General features: G+C 49.8%; 1 long non-coding RNA gene across 1 annotated transcript in view; it reads right to left on the bottom strand.

The window, feature by feature from the left end:
• LOC144819391 (uncharacterized) overlaps positions 1 to 13,290 on the bottom strand; it is a 75,961-nt gene that overhangs the window by 39,385 nt on the left and 23,286 nt on the right. Inside the window, exon 2 of the long non-coding RNA XR_013607336.1 lies at positions 11,956 to 12,096. This is a non-coding gene — a long non-coding RNA (uncharacterized LOC144819391). The remainder of the gene's footprint in view (positions 1 to 11,955; positions 12,097 to 13,290) is intronic.

The following is a 13,290-nucleotide window of genomic DNA, read 5'->3' as shown; positions in this document are numbered from 1 at the left end:
CGTTTTGCAGCGTGAATCTTTCTGGATTCACTATGCTGTGCATAGATTTTGTAGCGGTTTTGTTAATTTTGTGGCGGCTGGGTGGAAGATGAGCGTTGGTTGTTGAATATATGTTGAAGCACTCTTTGTCCTACTTGTTCATATGTACATCCACGCAATAGTGCTTAGTGAATGTGTGCACTGAAGCCCATGTTGCTGCCAGGCATATGTCCTGAATTGGTGTGTTGGCCAGAAAGGCAATTGTTGCTCCTTTCTTCCTGGTCCAGTGGGCCTGTGCCCCTCCTATTAGCTCCTGCCTGCTTGCTTGTGGCAGAATTGTATCGTTTGTGCGATCCATCGAGCTATAGTGTTCTTAGTCACTGGTCTACCCATGTAACTGTTTGCGAAGGACACGAAGAACTGTTTTGTCTTCCTGTGATCCTTCGTCCTTTCAATGTAGTGCATCACTGCCTTTCTTGCGTCTAGAGTGTGGAGCGCCCTCTCAGCGCTTGTCGTGGGGTTCTGGAAGAAGCTAGGAATCTGAATACTCCGATTCATGTGGAACCTTGACACCACCTTTGGCATGAAGTGCGGGTCTGTTCTCGTCACGACCCTGTCACTGTGTATCTGGATGTAGGGTTCCTGCAGTGTTCGTGCCTGTAGTTCGCTCACCCTATGTAGCGAATGATTGCTACCTGAAAGGCCGCTTTCATTGTCAGCATTTGCAGTGATGCCTTGGGGATGGGTTCCAAAGGTGCTTTCATGAGCTCGGTCAGTACCACATTCAGGTTCCAAGCCAGCGGCGGCATCCTTTTTGGTGGCGCTATTCTCTTAGCCCCTACCAGGAATCTTTTTACTACTTGAGATGTAAAGAAGCGAGGATGAGCTTAGCTTGGCTCTTATTAGGTGCGAGAGGTATCTTAGCACAGTGGATTCCTTGGTTAGCTTTCTCTGGAGTTTTTTCTTGCAGCACCATTGAGTGAATCCTTTCTATTTTTCCCCATAGCACTTGCGTGTGCTGGGCCTCCTTGCCTCTCGCAGCACCCGTAGGGTGCTCTCTGGTAGTTTCAGATGTGCAAACTCCAAGTCCTCAGGAGCCAAGCTGATAGGCTGAGGCCCTTCGGCTCTGGGTGTAGAACTTCTCCCTTTTCCATGGAGAGTAGGTCTTTTCTTTTTGGGAACTTGTGGGGTGGACCCTGTGCCAGGTCTGCCTGGCCCATTGTGGTGCCACCAGGATGAGCGTCATGTTGCTAGTCATGCATTTTTTGAGAACCCTGGGAATCAATGGTATCGGGGGAAAGCGTAGGCAAATGTTTTTGACCAGCTTATCCATAGGGCATTCCCTTGGGATAGTGCCTCTGGTTGTCTGGATACAAAGTACTGGAATTTTGCATTCTGGCGTGTTGCAAACAGGTCTATTGTCGGAGTGCCCCACCTCCTGAATAGTGTCTCTGTTTCCTGTATGGGGAGTTGCCACTCGTCGGATGCTGAAGTTTACCTGCTGAGCTAATCTGCTTCTACATTGTCCTTCCCTGGCAGGTGTATGGCTAGCAGGTCTATTTTGAGTGGTGTTGCCCATCTCCAGATCTCCTGTGCCGAGCTTGACAGCTTGTGTTCCCCCCTGCTAGTTGATGTAAAACATTGTTGTGGTGTTGTCTGTCTGTATCAGCACCTTCTGGTTGTACAGTTGTTTCTAAAAGGCCTTGAGGGCAAGCACTGTTTTCAGCTCCAGGAAATTGATGTGTTTGACCGCATCCCATCGGCTCCATAGACCCCTCACTCTGAGCTTGTTCATGTGTGAGCCTCATCCCTTCTGGGATGCGTCTGTGGTGATGGTCACTGTTGGGTCCGGTGGCGTTAGAGGCTTTCCTATGGTTATCCTTTCCTTGGTCCACCACTTTATTTCTTCCTGCACTTTGTGCATTACAACCACTAGATCCTCCCAACTTCCTGTAGCTTGTGAGAGTTGCTGTTGCAGCCACTCTTGGAGTGGTCTCATCTGCAGGCATACATTGGGGACCAGGTGTATGCATGACGCCACCATTGCCAAGATCTTGCTCACTGTCCTCGCTGTCAGAGCTCGCCCCTTCTGGTAGTGACATTTCTCCCTCAGTAGGCTGAGTGTCTCTTCTCGCTGGTTAACACCCTGCATTGGACGGTGTTGATTTGAGCTCCCAGGAAGATCTTCACTTGCTCCGGTTCCATCGAGCATTTTCCCCAGTGTATGGAGAATCCCAGGCTTGCTAGCGTTCTTGTGACCTGTTCTGCATGATCTTTGCATGTCTTGTAAGAGCTTGCCTTTACGAGCCAGCCGTCGAGGTAGGGGTACACGTGTATCCCCTCTCTTCGCAGATGTGCGGCCACTGCTACGAGGCATTTGGTGAATACCCTTGGTGCGGACTTTAGACCGAATGCCAGGGTTCTGAATTGGTAGTGATCCTAATTTACTGTGAATCAAAGCATGTGCTTGTGCTTCCTGTTCATGGGGATGTGAAGGTACGCATCTTTGAGGTCTATGGTGGATAAGAAGTCCCCGACCTTTATCTGTGGGATGACCTCTTGTAGGGACGTCATCTTGAATTTTTTAGTCTTTACATATTTGTTTAGAAACCGTAGATCCAGGATGGGTCTTAGGCTTTCGTCCACTTTTGGCACCAGGAAGTAGTTTGAGTACACTCCCCTGTTCCGTTCTTTGAATGGGACCGGTTCAAAGGCCTCTTTGAGGAGGAGTTCTTGAGCTTCCTCTTGGAGCAAATGCAGCTCCCTTCCTGAGTGCTCTCTTTTCTTTGGCTTTCTGTTTGGTGGTCTCTTTTCCAACTCTATGCCATATCCGAACTGTATGATGTGGAGTATACACTTGTCTGTGGTTATTTTCCTCCACTCGGAGGTACAATCTCAGCCTGCCTCCTACTGGTGTTACATGTTCTTTTGTGTCTTGTCCGTGTAGCCCTCTCCTCTTTGCTTTTCCGTGCTCTTCCCTCGGAGGGTTTGAGTGGGTGGGCACCTTTTCCTGTGTGAAGTCACTTAGAGGGTGGTTGTTCACAGCCTCTCCTTCTCTGGCCCGCCCGTTTCCTCTGCCGCGAAAGGACTGGCCCCTGTTCTGGTAGTTCCAGTTTTGCTTCTGCTGGCCCTGGTTGTCACTTTGTTGACCCTGGTGGAACGCCTGGTGTGGTTGTCCTTGCTGGTTTCCACCCCTTTCGTTCGGCCTCCGCGTAGGAGTGCCTCTTCTCATCCCCCTGAGTTGCAGGACCCCCATGGACCTTGCCGTCTTGTGGTCTTTCTTCAGTTGTGTGAGTTCCTCATCAAATGGGGCTCCGAACAGTATTTCTCTATTGAAAGGGGTGTTCAGGATGTTGTTTTGAACCTCAGTCTTGAAGCCTGAGATCCTGAGCCAGGCTTGCCTTCTCTCTGATTCCTATAGCCATCAGCCTGCTGGATATTTCTGCCCCGTCCAAGGCGGTCTTCAGGCACGAGTTTGCGTTGCTTTTCCCCTCTTCCACGAGGTGAGCGGCTCTCTGCTGGTGTTCCTCTAGGATGTGTTTGAGCAATTGGTTCATCTCGTCCCAATGCTGGTACTGGTGCCTGTTGAGAAGGGCGTTGGAGTTTGCCATCCTTCAGTGCATTGCTGCGTTTCTCTCAATTTTTCTGCCTGTTAGGTCCATTCGCCTGCTTTCCTTGTCAGATGGTGGCCCAGATGTTGTTGGGACGTTGGCCCTTCTTCTGGCCGTTGCGGCTATAATTGAGTCTGCTGAAACTGACCCCTGGATGTAAGGGGGATCCTGGGAGGAGAACTTGTACTTCTTCTCCGTCCTTGGCGAGACGGACCTGCAGGTAGCTGGTTCTCTGAACGCCTCTTTGCCCTGCGCCAGAATACTCTTGAGCATGGGCAGGAAGTGGCTTTTTGTCTGTGCGGGGAGCAGGAAATCTGCCTTAGCCTTCTCCTCCTCCAATTTGGCTTCATAAGCTGCTGCAGCATTCTTGACGACCTCATAGTAGGCCCCAATGTCATCTGGCGGCGATGGCCTCGAGGGGTATGTCTCCACAGCCTCCTCCGGGTTTTCGGCCTCAATGTCCTGCCAATCCTGGTCCTAAGCCGTCAAGGATCCAGAGTCGTAGCTCGAACGCGGGTCCCCATAATCACCCTCTGTGTAATAGAGGTCCTCCTCTTCTCCCTGCTCCGAGGGCTCCGGAGTTTTCTGCAGCTCTTCGGCGTCGAACTCCTCGTGTTCTTCTATCTCTTTGAGGACAGTCGTGGGCTTCGAGGGGAACCTGAAGCTTTTAATTTTGTCTTCGAAGTCCTTCTTCCTCTGGATGATGTTGTGAATCTCTGCCTTGAGCCTTCTTTTCTTTCTCTCCATCTGTGCGGCCTGCTCGGCGTCGAGCGTTTCGGTCGCCCTCTTAGGCGGCCCCGTCGACGTCGGAGCGGCTCTTTCGAGGTCGAGGATCCCTTTTTCGGGAGCTTGCTTTGACAACCCTTGTTTTTCGCTGGTCTTTGCCGCCTGGGAGTCCTTCTCGAAGTATCCGCTGGGCTGTTTTTCGGGGACCGCAGCTTCGGTCGAAGATTGACGCCGGTGCTCCCTTCGAGGCTCTAGACTCTGATTTTCAAGTGTCAACCTCAGGTTTTCGAGGCCCTGTCGAGGGTTTCGGAGTCGTAGACTCTCCTACCTTGTCTGACGATTTCTTATCGGTCTCTGCGACCGTGGAGACATCTGGACCTTCGGCGATGTTGTCCTAGTCGTCAGAGAGGCCCAGGTCGTACAGCGATGGGGCCTTGCCCTTGCCCTGCATCGTGTGGTGAGCGGTTTTTCCCGAATCCTCAGCTTCTTCGGCGTGAAGACTGAGCAGGCGTTGCAGTCCTTGCTCCCGTGGTCGATAGGCAGACAGAGGTTGCAGACCGGGTGCTGGTCTCTCTGCACGTACTTGTGGTGGCAATTACGGCAGGTTTTAAATGGTGTGTTGTCCATTACTGCGCTCAGGGGGTCCCCTGTGTGTGCATTCTCTGTCCCGGCTCTGATGATCTCCTCCTGGTCTTCGAGTTTTTTCCTGAAGAAATTCACTTATTTTTCTCCTCCAAAACTTCTGGAGCTTCACGCGACGATCCAGACCTAACGGCGGAAAAAAGAATCTGAAGATGGGGCCCAAGGGTGGGAGCTTCCACCGGAAGCATTCCGACGTCACCGAACGTACACCAAATGGTGGGACGTCGACGCCCACCTGGGCTACGAAAAAAAAGAAGAAAAAAAAGACTACGATTCCGGACCCAACCACCAGATTGCAGAATATGCACAGCATAGTGAATCCAGAAAGATTCACGCTGCAAAACATGTAGATATTGAACAGTTGCAGAGAGAACAGAGCTTTGGGGGACGCCTCTGTTCACAGGGAGAAGGTCGGAGGTGTATGACTTGATTTTGACTCTCTGGGAACGATTCTGGAAGAAGGATGAGAACCATTGTAGAACCTGGTCTTCAGCCCCAACTCTCTCCTTGAGGGCCTTGATGAGAAGATTATGATCCACTGTGTCGAATGCTGCTGACAGACCGAGGAGGATGAGTAGACAGCGGTGGTCTGAGTCAAGAGAGTGACTGATGTTGTCGACAATGTTAAGGATTGCAGTTTTGGTGCTATAGTCTTTTCTGAAACATGATGGATGTTGATCTAGCAGGTTGATGATGTCATTCTGTTTATTCAGTTGGTGGAGCACGCATTTTTCCAGAAATTTTGGCCAATAAGGGGAGATTGGAGACCGGTCTAAAGTTGTTCAAGTCTTTTTAGTCAAGGCCTGTTTTTTTTAGGAGAGGGGTAACTTGTCCGATCTTGAGGCATTCTGGTATGGTACCGTTTTTCAAGGAACTGTTTATGTTTTCGCACCAGATAGGAGCGAGGGCGAATTTCAGATCTTTGACCAATTGGGAGGGTAGAGGGTCCATATTGTGGGATGAGGCCTTCGATGAGGCGATTAAGTTGAGAATCTCAGTTTCCGAGACGGGATCGAAGGCGGAACAGGTGCGTGCAGGAAGCCTACTGGAGGAGGATTAGATAGTTATAAGGCTGTTGCCTGGAGGAGGTAGGTTAATGTCAAGGGAAAGTTCGATCTTGTCGATTGTCGTTGAAAAAGTTGATGAAGTTGTCGCATAAGGCTTTAGAGGGATGGACGAGGGAATTAGACGGTTTGGAGGTTTGCTTTTTAACTATGTCAAATAGTTCTCTTGGTCTGTTTTTTAAACTTGTCGAGCGCATTGAAAAAGAAGTTGTTTTTTCCTTTAGTGATGTGGTTTTTGTACTCTTCTTGCTAATTTGAGCTTTTCACAGTGGGTGGAGGAGGCGTTCTTTCTCCAGAGCCGTTTCTTAGGCTCAGAGTTTCCTTCTTTCATCTTTAATGTCCTTGTTAAACCATGTTCTTGAAGGGATGTTCCTGTTTTTTTTATTTCACGGGGCGAGTTGATCTAAGATGGAGGGCACTGTTGTGTTGTAATGTGCTGTGAGTTCAGCGGTAGAGAGGTCTGGGGAGATGGAAAGGAGGGAGACTTTCTTCTAGATAAGTAGTGCAGATCTGCAACAGATTCCTGGACCACTTGTAGTGGGGGGGGGGGTCTCTAATGGGGAGCTGGTGAGCGAGCGAAGGTGGGATGTCGTTATTGTTGGAGCTGGGGTTGGAGAGTTCCTTCACGATGCTGAAGAGCTCTTTGCTGTTGTGTGCGTTGTTGTCTAGGCGGTCTTTGAAGGAGGCTCTTTTGGCGGATCTGATGAGGTGATGGGTGTCTGCAGGTGGCGTTCTTGTGGGCTGTGTGGCTGTCCGGGGTCTGTTCAGGGAGCAATTTCTTCTCTTAGTTTCGGAAGGTTTGCTTGGAGGCCTTGAGGGAACCAGCTGGCTTTATTGTTGGTGTGTTTGTTGGAGGGTTTCTTGATCGGGGAGAGGGTGTTGACGCAGTCGATCCACTGTCTAAGGTTGCGGGCGGTGGTGTCAGGGCGGGTCGGTGGGCTCCGGGCGAGGGTGGTGGTTAGCTAGTCTTTGGTGACTTTTATCCAGCAGCAGCGGGGGATCTGTGGGTGCGGTGGGTTTCCGGAAGGTGAAGTGGATGCTGCGATGGTCGGTCCAGTGGAGTTCGGTCGTGTGGTTGAAGGAGAAGTGGGCACTTGCGGAGAAGATGGGGTCAAGCGTGTGGCCAGCGGACCGGGTAGGTGTTGTGACGAGTTGTTAGAGTCCGAGGTTGTCGATCACGGTGGTGGAATTGCAGTCGTCGTTGTTCGAGGTGGAAGTTCAGGTACCCGAGAAGGATTTAGTCTGGAGGCGAGAGTGTGTGTACTGACTAGGTTAGCAATGGAGTCGCTGAACTGTGGTCGAGGTCCGAGGGCTCTGTAGACTAGGGTTCCTCTGAGGGTGTTGGGAATCGGTGTGGATCTGGAAGTACAGGTGTTCGGCAGTGCTGAGGGTGTCTGTGTTGATCAAGAGAGTGTTCCTGTGGACGATGGCGATTCCTCCTCCTGCTCCGTTGGTGCAGTCCCTGCGGGTTATCTTGTAGCCGTCCGGGATGGCTATGGCGATGTTGGGTGCCGAGGCGGGGTTCAGCCAGGTCTCCGTCAGGAAGGCGACATATGGGGAGGTTGAGTCAAGTACCCCCAGAGTTCAACAGAGTGTTTGCTGGTGTTGAGGAGATTGCATCTGAGGTAGTGGAGTTCTTTCCTGGTGGGTGGATTAGCGGATCGAATGCTATTGAAGCTGCAGTTCTGGCAGGAGAAGGGTATTTGGTGCGCTTCGGGCGTCTAGGAAGCAGGTGTGTGATCGTCTGATGTTGAGTGCGTGGAGGGGTACTGCTATCGTAGCAGCATCTGGTGTCGTGGCGTTCGTGGGGGCCAGGGATTCTGTAGCTGGGTGCGGTCCAGGCGCAGACGGGCTTGCCTTAGGCACGCCCGCCATAAGAGGGGGGAGGTGGGTGGGACGAGCAGCTGGGAGCAGACAAATGAGAGCGGGCGGGAAACTGGAGTGAGGAACAAGGAGGGGTACAGAAAGCAAAAGAGGTCACATGGCACAGAATAGCGCAAGAGGGGAAAAAGGAGGAATGAAACGAAGACAAAATAAACAATGACAACAAAAAGCAATAAAGTAACAGTGAGCAACCAAGGGCCTACCACTGGCCACTAGGGATGAGGCGCAGGTTGTAGCCTGCAGGTGGAGGAGGGCCTCCAACTTCCTCCAGCGGCAGCTGGGCTAAGGCAACAGGCACACAGGTGGTTAGATTTTAAAGTTGGACCAGTGCGCTTGGTTTTTGTGTGAGGTATGGGAAGACATCGCGGAGATAAGAGGTAGAGCCGGCAGATTTTGATGGTTAGCTAGGGATTTAAGTTCATTTCACAGGGCAGAGATTTTGTTGCCGAAGAAGGATGAAAATTCCTCGCTTGATATTAGGGGTTTAGGTGTTTGTTTGGAGGTTTTCGCTAGTTTGTTGGATTGGTGTTTGACCAAGTTAAACAGCTTGCGAGGTCGATTTTTGGCGGCAAGCTCTGTTCAGAAGAATTCTTATTTTGTAGTTGAGGATTTTGTTTATTGTCGGAATTCCTGGTCTGGCGGAGAAGTTTTAGATGGGTTGCTGATGGGTGTTTCCAGTTTTGTTCAGTCTGGCGAAGGTATCTCCTCTCCTTGTTGAGGGATCCGTTGAACCAGGTCATCAGGAATATCAGATATAGTGGAGGAAGTCTCACAATGTGCTGCCACTTTCCCGTGATCAAGGTTCTTGGTGTCTCTAACCCATCGTTTGGTAATCACAGGTTGTGCTGTTCATGTCTCGTGGGTGCTAGGCAGGGGGATGGTGATGGCGTGGTGGTCAAACCAATCACAAGGGTCAATAGAGATAAGTTTGACCTAAGCAATGATATGTCAGAGGCTCCAACAAAACATTGGGAGGAGGGATGGCGCCTCAGCAATACAGAGTTCTCACTCTCATTGGCCCATTACATCCCCTTAGCTGGGCATCTTGGCCAGGCAAAGACTTGGAGTAGGAAAGTTGTCCACTTCTACTGTCCAAACATGTACCAGAAAGTGAAGGAGTTTTGCAACAACTGTGTTACCTGTCAAGCCAATGGCAAAACGGGTACCAACCCTAAGCCCTATTTTGTTACATCCAAGTTAAGATTTTGGCATTTCACAAACATAATTCTAAAAGAATACATAAAAACGCATTAGAGATATAGACATAGTAGATACATTATCATCCATATAGTTACACATTCAGCTCATGATGCATCTGCCACCAGCTGCACATCTTATACTTTCGGTGGCCTAACTGGACCTCATCGATCGGTTTCTCATGGCTGGCTCACCAGTCCACCCCCCTCCACCCTTACAATAAGGCGTGATTCCGGCAACTTCCAGTTACGGACGATATCTTGTTTGCCCAACAATGTGGCCATCCCAATAACGTTTCTCTCCAGTCTCAGTCATCTAACTTCCTCCAAGAGGCACAACAGGGCTGTCCTCAGGCAGCCCCGTTCTGTCTCTTGGAGGAAGATCACAATGACATACAAAAAGCGTGAGATGCACATCCTCTTAAATAAGGCTACCCGTCCTATAGCGATTAGAGGCAGGAGGCCCCATTTCCACAGGACCTAGTCAGGGTGATCATAAGGGGCTGAAAACTAAGAGTCCAGGCCAGGGCTTGGCAGTGAAGAATATCTAGAGATCTAAATATTTGAAGGAGACAACATATCGAGATCGCAGGGTGCCAAGAATGTCCTCTTGTGTCTTCAACTGGTACCAACAGCGACCTGTTCATGTTTTTCTGCAGACCACATGCTTCACAATATGGGTTGAGGCGTCTGTTGCTGAAAGACTGCAGGTCAGCCAGAAATAATAGGATGTTATCCGCTTACAGAGCTTTGCGCTTTTCAGGATCCTCCTCTTAAAGCCAACCCAAATGTGGGTGTTGCATCTGATAATACGTGCAAAGAGTTAGATTACTAGGGTAAGTAATGGAGACAGATGACAGCCCTGGTTGGAGCCCCAGACTACTGAAAAGGGCGGGGGATAGGGCTCAGTTTACCTGAACTTGGGATGCAAGGGAATTGTATGGTAGGCTGATGAGTCTGAGGAAGTAGGTTCCAAAACATGCATGCTTCAGCACAGCTTCCAAGGTCCACGCCCCAGTGTAAAGGGCCTTTTCAAAGTCAATTTGGACGAAGACCAGGGAGCTGCTCAAACGGGACAGCTGGGACAGGGAGAGTTGTACCCTCCGTGCACAACAGCAGGGGATCCTGCCAAGCATGAGCCAACATTTGTTCTGGGTGGACTAGGTAACTCAGTTTCTGACTTAATGTAATCACTCGGACTTCCGCAAACACTTTGATGTTTCTTTTTTTGAGAGGGATGGGCATATACGAGGTGCAATATTCTGCCGGTTGGTTGGCCTTGAAAAATAATGGCAGTGCCCAGGTTTGGGGGTGAAAGATCCATGCTCTGCCACCTCAGTTTAGAGGGCCAGTAGGTGAGGGAACAAACGGGCCAGGTTGCTTTAAAGGAATTTCACGGAGAACCAGTCTGTGCCAGGGGTCTCGCCCGAATTGAGATCTGAAATAGCTATGTTTATGTCCACAGTTGTGAGCGGATGGTCAAGTTCTCGGGCCAGAGACAGCAGGGAATCAAGTGTAGGGGGAATGTCCTTTAGCAGTGGAAATGCAGCTCCTGTGGGGGAAGAGGGGTTGCCACTTAGAAGTCTTGATACACCGCGAGTACCTGAGCTACCTCAGGCATACTTTCATGAAGCGTTCCATGAGAATTTCGAATGGCCGGTACGGTTCTAGTCAAGGCCGCATAAGCTGCCGGACAATATAAGAGCTTGCTAGATTGGTCTCTATATTCGGAGACCAGCTGGGTCAATGCTCTCCCGCACTGCCTAGCATCCTCTATGAAGATCTACTTCAGGGTGGCCAGAACAGATTATCTCTATGGACTGGTGGTCCTGCAACTGTCGCTCAATGTCACAGAGGCCCAGCCACAAGTCCACCACTCCAGATAGGATCTGGGCTTCAAAATCCCTTACCTGTAGCAGTTGGCGTATCTCCTTTCCACTTACATGTCCCTTGGTCAGACCCCCTTGAGGTGGGTTTGCTGGACACCCATAGGGGTTCCAGCAGAGGGCTCAGTATTACAGTTTAGCTTAAATGAGATCTGGAGTTCCTCCGCTATAAAGTCAATACAGTCGTGGTCTACTAGATGCCAGGCGTTGAAGCGCCACATAGCTCGTAAGTAGACTGAAGAGTTTCCATTACAGAGATGAAGGGTGTGTGATGTGAGATGCCTCAGGGCAGGAAGTCAATGGATGGGAGCAAAATCTGACTGATTCAATCAGGATTTGTAGAACACAGCAGCTTCACCAGTGAGGGTCTCTAGGTCTGGAACCCATTTTATGCTCTGCTGACACGTAAGTGTACAAGCGTGAGGGGTTCCATAATCTTCAAGCATCGCTTAGGACATTTGAGTAGGTCTACAATGGGATGAGAGTGTAATTAGGCACAGCCAAAGGGCCTCAGAAATATCCAGAAAGGGGTCGGAGAAAGCGTTAAAAAAACACCACATCTACCAATCAGATAGTCCAAGTAGCGGGGGCACCACAAGGTCATGGGGTGCCTGCAGTGTCCAGTGCAACATATGTTGGGGAACGTAGGCAGATAAGAAGTTCTGGTGTCTAGTCTCTAGAGTGCCCTCCGTTTCTATGTACCTCCCCTGCAGGTCAATGTAGGAGGAGGACAATGCCATTGGGAAGGCCTTGTGCAGCAAGATCGCAACCCCTCATGAACCTCTGAAGAAACAAGCATGAAAAACTCAAGTCACAGCCAAACCGGATGAGCAAGGGACAGTGGGACCCTAAAAGATGTGTTTCGTGGAGCATGACCACATCCTAGCGAAACCGCTTTATATAACAAAGTACAGGCAATCCCTTATCGATAAAGAACATAGTTTACATTCCAGGAAATTACCATTACCATGTGTGGCAGGGCTGCAAAGTGGTGTACTGGCCACTCTCCTCATGAGAGGCCTCCCGGTCCAAATAGGGATAGACTCAGTGGAGCCATAGAGCATGTTGTATGTGAGTGGACCCAGTGGAGGAAATTTGTTGTTGGTGCCTGCAAAAGAAAGTCAGAACAATAAAGGAAAACAGAACATTAACCCATCCCACCACACCGCCCCCCTCAACACATACTCCTAACTATGAAGCATCTGTCGCCAAACATTCAAATATAAAGAAACTAGTAGGGTGTCAGGATTAAATCTTAGGCTCCCTGTTGCCCAATAGAAGGATCATGGTAGCTGACAGCAATTTCTGATTATCACAATAAAACAACAAAAGAACGTAAGAACACAGGATAACACTCCCTCCAACCCATAACCAAAAAGACGACATGTAATACAGCAATAGAGTAGTTCACAGCTTATGTAGCAATGGTTGGCCATCCATGAAAGGGTTATTCTGCACCTCTCCATCTGCGGGGGTCAAGTGAGTGGCTCATGTTCGCCATCTCGAGTCTGAAAGATTGTGGGGGTGCCAGAGAGCGACACCTTTGGGTCAAGAGCTTCTGATTCACTCCCAGTAGGAGATGAGCTCACAGGGCTCGAAAAATCTGAATAAGTGTATTAGTCCTGTAGGTCTAATACCTTGAAAAATCACCTTGACCTAACTGCAACCTACTTGACCTCAGTCTCTGAAAGCGGAGCAAATGTGACAAGATTTAAAGGCATCTTTATTGCTCATTAGCTTGGTGAGCAATAAAAATGCCTTCAAATCTCATCTTGTCACATTTGCTACGTTTTCAAAGACAGAGGACAAAAGTTTGTTAGTTTTCCTATTCGCCAGAAAGGGTGAGTAGGACCTAAAATTAGCTCTTCCTTAATTCTACCTCGCAAATGCGAGCGGGCGAGTGGATTGGTCGAGCCCTAGCCAGTAACCCTTGTCTCCTGTGCTGGTTCGGTCGGCCCCTGCTTGAGTGGGTTGTCTTTCCCCCATGGTACTCGAGAGAGCTCTAGGAGACCCAGCTGTCCTAGAGTTTGTGCATCTTCAATTCTGGTGGATCGGAGTAACCGTTGCCCCATTGCCCACTTCCATGCTTGTTGGGGAATGTCAAGAAATAGGTGGAAGAGTTGAAAATTACTTTCAGACGGACCAAGAATAGGAGCATATATTGGATATGATGGGCCAGGAGTTTGTTGAACACCCTCAAACAAGCATCTGTGCGGCAGGACCGCCCGGGTGTAGTCTGAAGACCATGAGCTTCGTGTTGAAGCGCAGATCTTGATCCTCCTTGAAGATGACATTCCGATAG

Source organism: Lissotriton helveticus, chromosome 2_1 (assembly GCF_964261635.1).
Source record: "Lissotriton helveticus chromosome 2_1, aLisHel1.1, whole genome shotgun sequence".
Taxonomy (NCBI): domain Eukaryota; kingdom Metazoa; phylum Chordata; class Amphibia; order Caudata; family Salamandridae; genus Lissotriton; species Lissotriton helveticus.
This window is presented reverse-complemented; position numbering and strand designations above follow the sequence as displayed.